Here is a 10,994-nt window from a genome sequence, read left to right on the forward strand (position 1 = left end):
TAGCCCTTGATGCCACTGACGAGTACAGGAATTCCTTAACATCTATGGGCCCTAGTGCTGTGCGAGTGGTATAGGAAAATCTATACTCATCAGCGCCATCTAGGGGCCCCAGTGCTGTGTGAATGGTATAGGAAATTCTCTACTCATCAGTGCCATCTAGTGGTGTTAGTGCCATGCAAATGGTATAGGAAATCCTTTAATTATCAGCACCATCTATGGGCCCTAGTGCTGTGCGAATGGTATAGGAAATTCTATACTCATCAGTACCATATATGGGCCCTAGTGCTGTGCAAATGATATAGGAAATTCCTATAGTCGCCAGCGCCATCTAGGAGCACTAGTGCTGTGCGAATGGTTTAGGAAATTACTATACTCGTCAGAGTCATCTATGGGGCCTAGTGCTGTGGAAATGGTATATGAAATTCTATACTCATCAGTGCCATCTTTGGGCCCTAGTGCTGTGTGAATGGTATAGGACATTCTATGCTCATTAGCGCCATCTAGTGGTCCTAGTATTATGCAAATGGTATAGGAAATCCTATACTCGCCAGCGTCATCTAGGGACCCTAGTGCTGTGAGAACGGCATCAGTTCGGCATATATAAATGAACCCCTATGTTGGCTAAGCCCTGAGTTCAGTAAACAGTTACCAAGGTTTTTTTGTTTTTTTAAATAAAACATTGTTTTCTCCTTTTTTTTTTACATCCTCTGTTGCATCTCAGTGCTGCTAATCTCCTCCATCCCCTATCAGCCGCTTCCTGTCTGCATGCACTTGCTCTATTGCCGTCTGTGCATCATTGCTCTGGACTAGCCTCCTGATAGTGAGCACAGTGGACCATGCCTGAGCAATGTGTGTCACCAGAAGGGGTGCAACTGACAGGGTGGCAACACAAAAGCACAATTGGGGGATAGTTGTCACCCCATAACAGGAAGACCTCCTGTTCCTCTCCTGGGGTGACTCAGGTGGGAGGCCATTAGCTAGGAAGAGCCTGAACAAGGACTTTCATAGAAGGATCATCAGTTATTATGTAAATTAAAGTTTGTTTGTTTTTGGGGTGGGGGGTTAGATCTATTGAAACCCTCTATCATCCATCCACCTTGGAAAGATCAGCAGTGGTTGAACTGACCCTTTAAAGGCACTTGCCAGTCAATATTGAAAGTTAAACCTATAAAACGTGCTCGGGGGACAAATCCTACCTGATTAGTAGTTCAGTTTTTCATCCGGTCCAGTTTAATGAATGTACTGCACCGCTCTCCCTTCTGTCTGTGTGATTCTGGACCGCGCCTGCTGGTGATGCTGGAACAATTGCCTTGTTGTCTCTCACATGCAGAACACCTGATGTACAAGAAAACAGTATTAAGTTGCTCACAGCCACTGATTGTATTCATAGCAGTATGTGAGATTTCAGTGTGATTGATGATACAGGAAGCAGAATGAGAGGAAATTACACATTACAAGCTTCAACAATTACGCTCCTGCTGCCCTGCTACTGACCCTGCATGAAGCTGTGTGTGTGTTCATTCTTCAGGGAATGACCCGGAACTCTGATTAAGATAAACTGGGTACATTTTACAACGAGGCTGTGTGTAGCGGATCGCATTGGCTCACTGAGTGCTTCCAAGTGTTGGTAAAAGTTGGTCTAAAGCTTAATCTGCTTTTAATTTGCCTTTCCTGGTTCCTCCCCTCCTCATCAACATGCTAATGAAGTACTTTCTGTTTTCATTATACACCTCATTTTAGACCCAGTGATGTCACGTCTCTGTGCTTCTCTGTGCAATGTAGTCAGATCATGGCTGGTAGGAGGATGCTATACATAGCTTGCTGAACACAGCAGATGGTCCTAGATAATGCCCACATGTAATGCTGAGCCTCAATGATTGAAAGCTGAAATCCACTGAATGAAAGGGGCTGGCCAGGGACAGTCAGGCTGGGGAGGAGTATGCCAGATTTAAGTTTTGCAACCTTTCTTCCCTCACACCACCCATAAAAAGTATGCAAAATCATGAGGCAGCCCTACAATGTAAGGGGGGGAGGGGATGCAAAAACACACAAGTGGGTTTCCATCCTTTGCACTGAAGTCCTCGCCTTTAAATCAGGACCCCCCTTTCACATCAGAATCCTCCCTTTCACATTAGAGTCCCCCTTTACATAAGTAGTCCCCCTTCAGATTAGAAGCTCCCTCCTTTTACATTAGAAGCCCTTCCTACATACCAAAAGCCCCACCTTTTAAGTCAGAAGCCCATCCTTAACATCAGAAGCCCCTCCTTTTACATCAGAAACCCCTCCTTCACACCAGAAGTCCCTCCTTTTACATCAGAAGCCCCACCTTTTACATCAGAAGTCCCTCCTTCACATCAGAAGACCCTAATTTATACCAGAAGCCCCTCCTTTTACATCAGAAGTCCCTCCTTCACATCAGAAGCCCCTCCTTTATATCAGAGGTCCCTCCTTTTACATCAGAAGCCACTCCTTCATATCAGAAGTCCCTCCTTCAAATCAGAAACCCCCCCTTCACATCAAATGGCACCCCGAACGCACCTCCGACCATAATGTGCTTGACCGCATGGTACCACATTGCAGCTAAAAGAGGTAGTGCACGCATTCCTTTTTTTAGCCGCACTACGACACACCGCATTGTTGTACCTTGCAGTTGAGTACATTGCGGCCAGAGGTGCATTTGGGGTGCCATATGATGTGAATTCATATGATTGGCAGCACAACTATTACGCTTGGTATGTGCGTTGTGCAGCAGCGTGCGTTAATTGCAAACGGAACCGTGCGAATAACGCACAAACAGTCCAATCAGGAGGGGAAGCGTGCGCAGATTCCCTGCTGATCGGAACAGAGGTCACCGGTTGGAGGAAAAAATCTGAAATGACCGGACCCCATGTCAGTCTATGGGGAATCAGATGGTAACGGACCGTCTGGAAAAGAGAGCAGAGTGATGGAGAGATGAGTTGATCACTGTGCTGCTTCTGCTTTTATTGTCCAGTCACAGATTTGGGGCGGGTTTAGGACATCCTGGGCTCAGAGGAAGTGGTTTGAATGATGTTGGCTATTAAACCGAGGATGTCTAGTGGCAAAAAGGTACTGCTGAAAAAAAGCATGCTGATAGGAGAGAGCAGAGTGAAGAAGAGATGAGTTCATCACTGTGCTGCTTCTCCTTTCACTGTCCAGTCGCAGGCTGAGGGCGGGTCCGGGACAGCCTGGGCTTGAGTAATGCTGATCATCAGACTAAGGACCTCTAGTGGCAGAAAAGAAGTACTGCGGGGCAAATCTCTGGATTTGATAGTGAATATTACCGGATAAGCTTATTTTTGCTCTTTCATTTTTAAGAGGCTATTTATTTTTTGAACTTATGATTTTTGAGTGGAGTTCTGCTTTAAGTCTACGAGCGCTATACATCGGAGCCTGTAGATTTGGGGAACCGGTTCAGCCGGGACATTTCCTGTTTACTCAAAAAAACTGCACCCATCCATCGAACTACCGCGACTCCACTTAATGACCGCACTCGATGGTGAGTTTCACAAGCCGCGGATTAATGAGTAACGCCGCACAAACACTCGTCCCTCACACCTAACGGTGAGGTCACCATTAATCAAACAGCGCACTCGTCTCTCTATTGTAAACGTTCAGTGGGTGATACAGCGGCGCCCCGTCAAATCTCTGACTGTCACCGGGCCATTTAATGTCACATATACATCAACCCACTTGTCAGTTTATATGAGGTCGGTCAGAAAGCCACTTATGCAAAATCAAATGTACTTGTATATACGATCTTCCACCCAAAACTAATGCTTTTGTACAATTATCCTTTAAAACTGAACTCCGGGCACAGAAAAGGTCACTAAATATATTCCTCAAGAGCCACAAAGGACATAAATCCGCCTTTGCAAACACAGTAATTACTTGGGAAAAGTAGCAATGACTGTGCTGTGCATAGACTATACAAAGAGCAGAGCTGTGGGAGGGGGCCTGCAGGCTCCACCCACTGCAGGATGCCTGCAGGAAACTACAGGAGGGGCGGAGACAAGACCAGTCACCCTGCACAAGTTAGAGAGGTCATCAGTGACCGGTTTTTATTAACCCCTTCATGACTGAGGCCCTTTTTTCAATTTTTGCACCCATGTTATATTCCACATTTTAGGCCTATGACTTACACTGTACGTCGTCAGTCACGAAGGGGTTAAGGAAGAGGCGGAGACAAGACCAGTCACCCAGCACAAGGGAGAGAGGGCAGCAGTGATTGGTCTTTATTACAGGAGGGGGCGGAGACAAGACCAGTCACCCTGTACAAGGAAAGGGGGCAGCAGTGACCATTCTTTATTACAGAAGGGTGCGGAGACATACCAGTCACCCTGCACGAGTAGAGAGGGCAGCAGTGATCGTTCTTTATTACAGGAGGGAGCGGAGACAAGACCAGTCACCCTGCACAAGGAGAGAGGGCAGCAGTGATCGGTCTCTGTTACAGGAAGCTCCAAGTTTCTGCACAGATCTGGTATACACAAAGCTCCCCAAGATTGAGGAAGAACACACATGACTCTTGTATGAGGACAGTATTTACTTATCCCGGGGGTTCAGCTTGGACTTTAACCTTTTGAACTTTCCGTCCTATCCTCACACTTGGAGTTCTGGATAACTGTATGTTTTTATAATAATACGCCTGTAAAATTATACATTGACATCTCTGGGAGGATTCGTAATAACACGTCCAGGGTATATTTTGTACACACGACCTGTACAGGTGTATTTTGGTGTTTCGGAGGCTGCAGTCTACAGTACAAAAGGAGCTGTGCATATTTGGTGATGAACATCATCTGGCAGCAGAGACAGTGGGAGAAATGGATCACCTTTAAATTCATCCTTAAGTATGTAAAAGCCTTAAAAGAGAACCATGGGGTCAGTGTTTCTCCCCATAGTTCTCTTAAGGGTCACAGGAGGACATATACTAACCTCCTCCCGTCACCCAAAGCTCAGTATAACGCAAGCTACAGCTCGCGGTATACTGAGATTGCCGCAGCCGGGACGGATCCCGACATTACTGTCTGCATCCACCCAGCTGTGTGACTGCCAGCTGGCTCTGCCTATCTAGAGGCAGAGCCAGCTGTACCCGCCCCCTCCCCCGTCCGTTCCACCAGTCAGCGCTAGAGGATCGGAGCAGGGAGGGGGGGAATCCCTGCGCGGAGCGGTGACTGATCAAGAAGTGAGCGAGCGACGGTATGTGTTCGCTCACTTCCCGATCTATTGAGCCGACGTGTTACAGTTTCATTGTCACACGTCGGCTCGAACTATTAGGATGAGTGATTTTCACTCACCTCATAGATCTCCTTTAACTGGCATCAAGCCTATCCAGATCGCCCACTCCATAACCATAGAGGAAGAACGTTATACAATCTTTGATCACATGGACCTCATATGGACATCATCAGTTCTATCATTAATGTTAATACGCTGACTATTATTCCTATTGGTGTTATCGTTTTAATATGCTGCCCCACTAGTGCCAATAACCAACCCCTCCTCTTTACTTCTCTCCGCCCCCTCTCCTACCATCCTTTCTACTTTTTTCTTTACCCTTCTAAAGTAAAATACTGCTACTTTGTTTTTACATTTTGTTTTATTGTTCTTCTCTTTTCACATGTTCCATGTGGTCATAACCTCTGCTTTTTATGCAATGTATAAAAGTATGTATTTACTGCAGTATGTGTGACTTCCATAAAACCTTGTAATAAACAATGAATACAATGAGAGCCTGTATTGTGAGAAAATATAGCCGCCATTACTGACATGTCCTGCCATTACTGACATCTCCTGCCATTGCTGACATGTCCTGCCATTGCTAACATCTCCTGCCATTGCTGATGTCTCCCGCTATTGCTGACGTCTCCCGTCATTGCTGACGTCTCCCGCCATTTCTGACGTCTCCCGAATGCCATTGCTGATATCTCCTGCCATTACTTACATCTCCTGCCATTACTTACATCTCCTGCCATTGCTGACATCTCATGCCATTGCTGATATCTCCTGCCATTACTTACATCTCCTGCCATTACTTACATCTCCTGCCATTGCTGACATCTCCTGCCATTACTGACATCCAGACATCACAACTCTCCAGGATGTTCCGGGAGTCTCCCGCTATTAGATAGCTGCTCTCGGATACCCGGGAGAGAAACATTTGCACCGGGAAAACCTTTCCGCGTTGTCTGTTTTTTGGGTTTTTTTCTGACATCGGGGTCGCCGGCTGCCATCAGTCAAAAGACAAAGACAGCCAGGCACCTGGTATCCTTACATGGAGGCCACCTGTAGTAGATATTTAAAATGAATTTGGCACAAAATGAATACTATAAACCAGATGACTTCCTGCCCAATAGTCCCGCAGAGAAAACCTGCCCACTGTCATTTGTTGCCACTTTCTGACAACAGCGGCAGTTCCAAGGCAGTAGGATGACAAGCAGAGTCACTTAATGAACCAAATTAACCAGTTCAGTTCTCACACTATATGCCTTATATGGACCAGAGCAGTTTTACAATTTTAGCTATTCAGAGATAATATAGGATTTGGTTTTTTTAAACTGCGCTTTTTTGAAATGCAAATGCATTCATGAAAAAAGAGAAAAGGCTGAAAAAAATGAATCCCTTGCTGCTGAATTAATCAGCAGCAAAATTATAGCTATGGGGAGAAGGGGAAGAAGAGGTTAATTTGAGCTAATTAGGGTTAACTAAGGGGAACACAGTTTATTTAATGTATTAATTTGTTTGTTGCATTTGATCTACATTGAGTGAACCAGAGAAATTTGATTTACCTATTTGATCTACATTGAGTGAACCAGAGAAGTTACAATGAAGCAATAATAACATTGTTACATTGTAACTCTTGACAGTGCAGAGGCTGTCCTGTGAGGGAACTGGCATTAAATGCGGCCGAAAGGCTGCTGCGGAGGAGGAGGAGAAGAAGCCGGGTGTACTAAACATGCACATAGTATTTAGATTATTTTATGTCTATAAAAGGTTTAACGTCTACAACATCAGCTCTCTGCAAAAGAAGCCACAGTATACTCACTTCTCCGTTGTCCCCGGTCTTCTACAGCCCTTTCAGCTCTGCAGCCTCCATCAGTATGTTTGGCATTCAGCAATGAAAGTGTCAGGTGTCTGTGTCCCCTGCTGCATGCCATAATACATTCCACCATCCCTACAGGACTCAACATGGATTTAAGCTTAGGAGGACTGAACCACAGTGGGTAGTGGGGGACAAAGACATCCAACACTTCTAAAGCTGTGAAATGCTGAAAAGCCTTACGAAGGCTGCAGTGCTGGAAAAGCACAACGGTAGGAGATAGTGACTGGCAAAGAGGTAAGTGTTCTACAATTAGTATTGGATTGAAGCTCCACCAATATCTATATTGCTTGGAGTTTTGTGTGTTTTCCACATGTTTGTATTTGAGTCTGGGTTCCCTCCCACATTATAATAAAAGTCTGGTAGGTAATTAATTTTCCACCCACAGTGGTGTTATTGAATGTGGTTGGGACTTTGACTATAACCTTTGTCTGGAGCAGGGACTGATCCAAAGGGTTTTCTACATTCTGTAATTGCAACAGAATATATGTCACCACCATATACATACACACTATGTGGGATTTACTCTCTTGACTCTCATTGGCAGTTGCTTTGCTGACAACATTTCATTGACATGAATCATTGCCATACAAGTTCCATGTGTTTATCTTCATGCACACGAAGAACTCTAGATCAAATGGGAGTTTTTAAATGGGGAACTACAAGCACAAAGGAAGCAAACTACTGCATACATTTATACAACAACATGGGACATAACTGTATGCAAAATGAATCCTACACACAACAGAAAACATGTATCATACACCAAGTGTGGAAAATTGCATCAAACAAACAGCACCGCTGGACCAGGTCCAGGGCATCCCAAGACCATGAACATGGAGCTCAAGCCATAACCACTGGCCGTAACCACACTCTCAGCACTCTCCTCAAGGTTTATGTTAGTCTTCATGATCAAAATTGTGCTATGTCAGGGGTAGGCAACCTCGGCACTACAAATGTAATGAAACTACAGATACCGTCATGCATTTGGGAGTCATGCCTGTGGCTGTAAGTCTTGCAATGTCTCATGGGAGTTGTGGTTTCACCACAGTTGGAATGCCAAGGTTGCCTACCCCTGTGCTATGGTAACAAGTGCTACAAATCAAAGGGATCCTATTTAGAAAACTCATTACCCAACTTTATATTCCGACCATATTCTTAACATTAGTTGAGCATCATTTAAATGCCACAAGCCTACCTGAGTATTGTTTCTCGCCATGTCTATCCCTTTATGACCACAGTGTACCCATCTTCTGATGGCTACTTCCAGCAGGATAACGAGCCATGCCACAAAGCTAAAATCATCTCAGACTGGTTTCTTGAACATTATTATGAGTTCCCTGTACTCAAATGGCCTCCACAGTCACTAGATCTCAGTCCAATAGAGCACCATTGGGATGTGGGGGAATGGGAGATTCGCATCACGGAGGAGCAGCAGCCAACAAATCCATAGGGACTGTGTGATGCTATCATATCAATATGGACCAAACTCTCCAAGGAATGTTTACAGCACCTTGATGGATCTATGTCACCTAGAATTAGGGTGGTCCTGAAGACAAAAGGGGTCCAACCTGGTACTAGCAAAGTGTAACTAATAAAGTGGCCAGTTATATATATATATATATTGTGTGTGTGATTGTACAGAAAACTACAATCCCAAAATATGGGGGTCCAAAAAATCTAATGTGAACGGCATTCCCCAGCCATACTCTGGGTGGCAGATTTATAAACCAGACCCTTAACCTCTTGATTGCCTATCACAATGCTCCACTTGCAGATAACTAAGTAGTAGGTGGAAAATGTATTTAATGCAAAAAAAGACCATTGATTATGATGCCCAGTGCTTTAGCAGATTCAATGTCACCCAATTAGGGTTTAGGCCTACTCTGGAAAAGCAGGTTAAATATCTGATCCATCAAAACAGATAGGGCTGGATTTGACAGATCTCTGGTGGAACGCTTCCTGTGATATCTGCTCACGGTTGGAGTTTACTACACAATGAAGTTCATTATACTAAGCTTTTAAAAAAGCACCATTGTTCCATTTATAAGCTGTAAACACTTGGCGGTGAAATAACGAAGATCAGTGATAGAGTAATGTGGACAGCAAATATTTAACCTTGAAAGCAAGCCTTTCCCTTCCATGCTGCTTGTAGTATATTACTATACCGCTAGGAAGATATACAGGGAAATAGGTGAAGATATTTACATTTCCAGAGTCCAACTAAGTTCAGGGTGAATGTTATTTATGATTATTTTCTTATTTTGCAGATAACGCTTTATCTTATCCAAGAACAAGCTAAACCTTTACTGGTCTTCACAGCCAACGACTGCCGACACACAACCAGCCACTACTGTGTGTAAAATCTCCATATTGGTGTCGGAGTTAGGCCATAGACATAGTAGATGCAAAGCCTCTATACACCTATGCTTTTCAGCATTGATGCTATCGTGTTGCCCCCAGAGTGTGTCCACAGGCTAAAATATGCACTATCCCGTTTTTTCAGCACATGTGTTGCTGTATGATGAGGGACAAGTGCATTTGTTTCTTATGTGCATGCATGTTGGGGCTCCATTGAGAATGAGTGGCACTGTCATGAACACACAGAAACCTAACCTACTAATGACTGGGTTGGCCAAGGAGTCTAGGGGATGGGCAGTATTCACCAAGGACCACCCTCTCATGACTGTTTGGGCTTAGCTGTACCCCTTCTCCAGGTCTCCACCTCAATTGCTAGAAGACATCAGCAAGAAGGTGTGAAGGACCTGTGGCACGATGGTTAAGCCGGTAGGAGCAGGGGTCACAGGTGGCTACAAGGCCGGATTTCCCACAAGGCCAACCAAGGCTCGGCATTGGGGCAGCAGGGAGTAGAGAGGCAGCAGAGGTGTGGAATTCCTATATCCCAAAGCCCTGGACATGCAGTTCCGGGCGCCGTGTGGGTAGTTGTTTTCTACATTTAGCCCTGCTTTGGGCAAGCAGAGCTAAATGTTCAGTGGAGAAGCCGCCGCTTGCTTTGTACAAGTGATCCCGGCGATGTCGCCGAGATCAGTTGTATGCAGCCTGCAGGTCTGCCATTCTCCATGAGGGGGAGGGTTTGGCGGGTAGGGGGGCGCATTGAGGAACCTGGCCTTAGGGCAGCAGAGAGAGTAAATCTGTCCCTGGCTGGCTAGAGACATGTAGGGGAGCTCAGGGACACAGAAGGCATCAGGAGCTAAAGTGATGTGTATAGGGACGTGTGTCCAAGGTGTATGCCAGTCCCTTAAGGAATCGGCTGGTGGGGGCACCATGGCATCTGATTGGCTGTGGGAATGACAAAATCTGGAAGTGAGCGCTGCCACAAGCTCAGGCACTGCACGAAAACATGTATTCACAGCACATTTTGGTACCATGTGTTAACATGGATCCAAATGTGCTGTAACAAGCCTTAAAGCACATACACATACATATAAATTGTGAAGAGGCCCTAAATGAGATCTGAGGAAACATTGGATGGTCCTCTGTCACTCAGGGAGTCAGTGATGTACTTGTGTGTCTACCCTGGCAGAATAAAGTGGTCCAGATACAGTTCGCTACCTTGTCAGTCGGAGAATCACTGTTGGGGAAAACCATCTGTTTTCAAGCTGGAGGTCATCACCTTCCACCCCAAGGTGTACTCACAAATGGCCAAGTCTGGGGTGGGATTTGGTGGTTTATGGGAAGCCACCATAATAGGAAAGAAGAACACCCAAGGAGTAATAGGCACCAACATAATGTCATAGGTGGTCACCGCATCCAACCACTACAAGACAATGAGCTCATGTCCACTGGCTGGCCTCTTTAAGGTGGATGGGTTAGAAAACCCTTTCTGATTCCAGGGCCCCCCCCCCCCCCCCCCGCA

The 10,994-nt window shown here is 45.4% G+C and overlaps 1 protein-coding gene across 2 annotated transcripts in view; it reads right to left on the minus strand.

Annotated features, from left to right (window-relative positions):
* Positions 1–1,232, minus strand: part of EHF (ETS homologous factor) — a 37,234-nt gene extending 36,002 nt beyond the window's left edge. For both annotated transcript variants that reach the window (XM_018571330.1, XM_018571329.1), the window contains exon 1: positions 1,197–1,232. The gene's annotated coding sequence lies outside the window, so the exon portion shown is untranslated. The remainder of the gene's footprint in view (positions 1–1,196) is intronic.
* Between the last annotated feature and the right edge of the window lie 9,762 nt (positions 1,233–10,994).

Source organism: Nanorana parkeri, unplaced genomic scaffold (assembly GCF_000935625.1).
Source record: "Nanorana parkeri isolate BGI_ZX_2015 unplaced genomic scaffold, ASM93562v1 scaffold1734, whole genome shotgun sequence".
NCBI lineage: Eukaryota > Metazoa > Chordata > Amphibia > Anura > Dicroglossidae > Nanorana > Nanorana parkeri.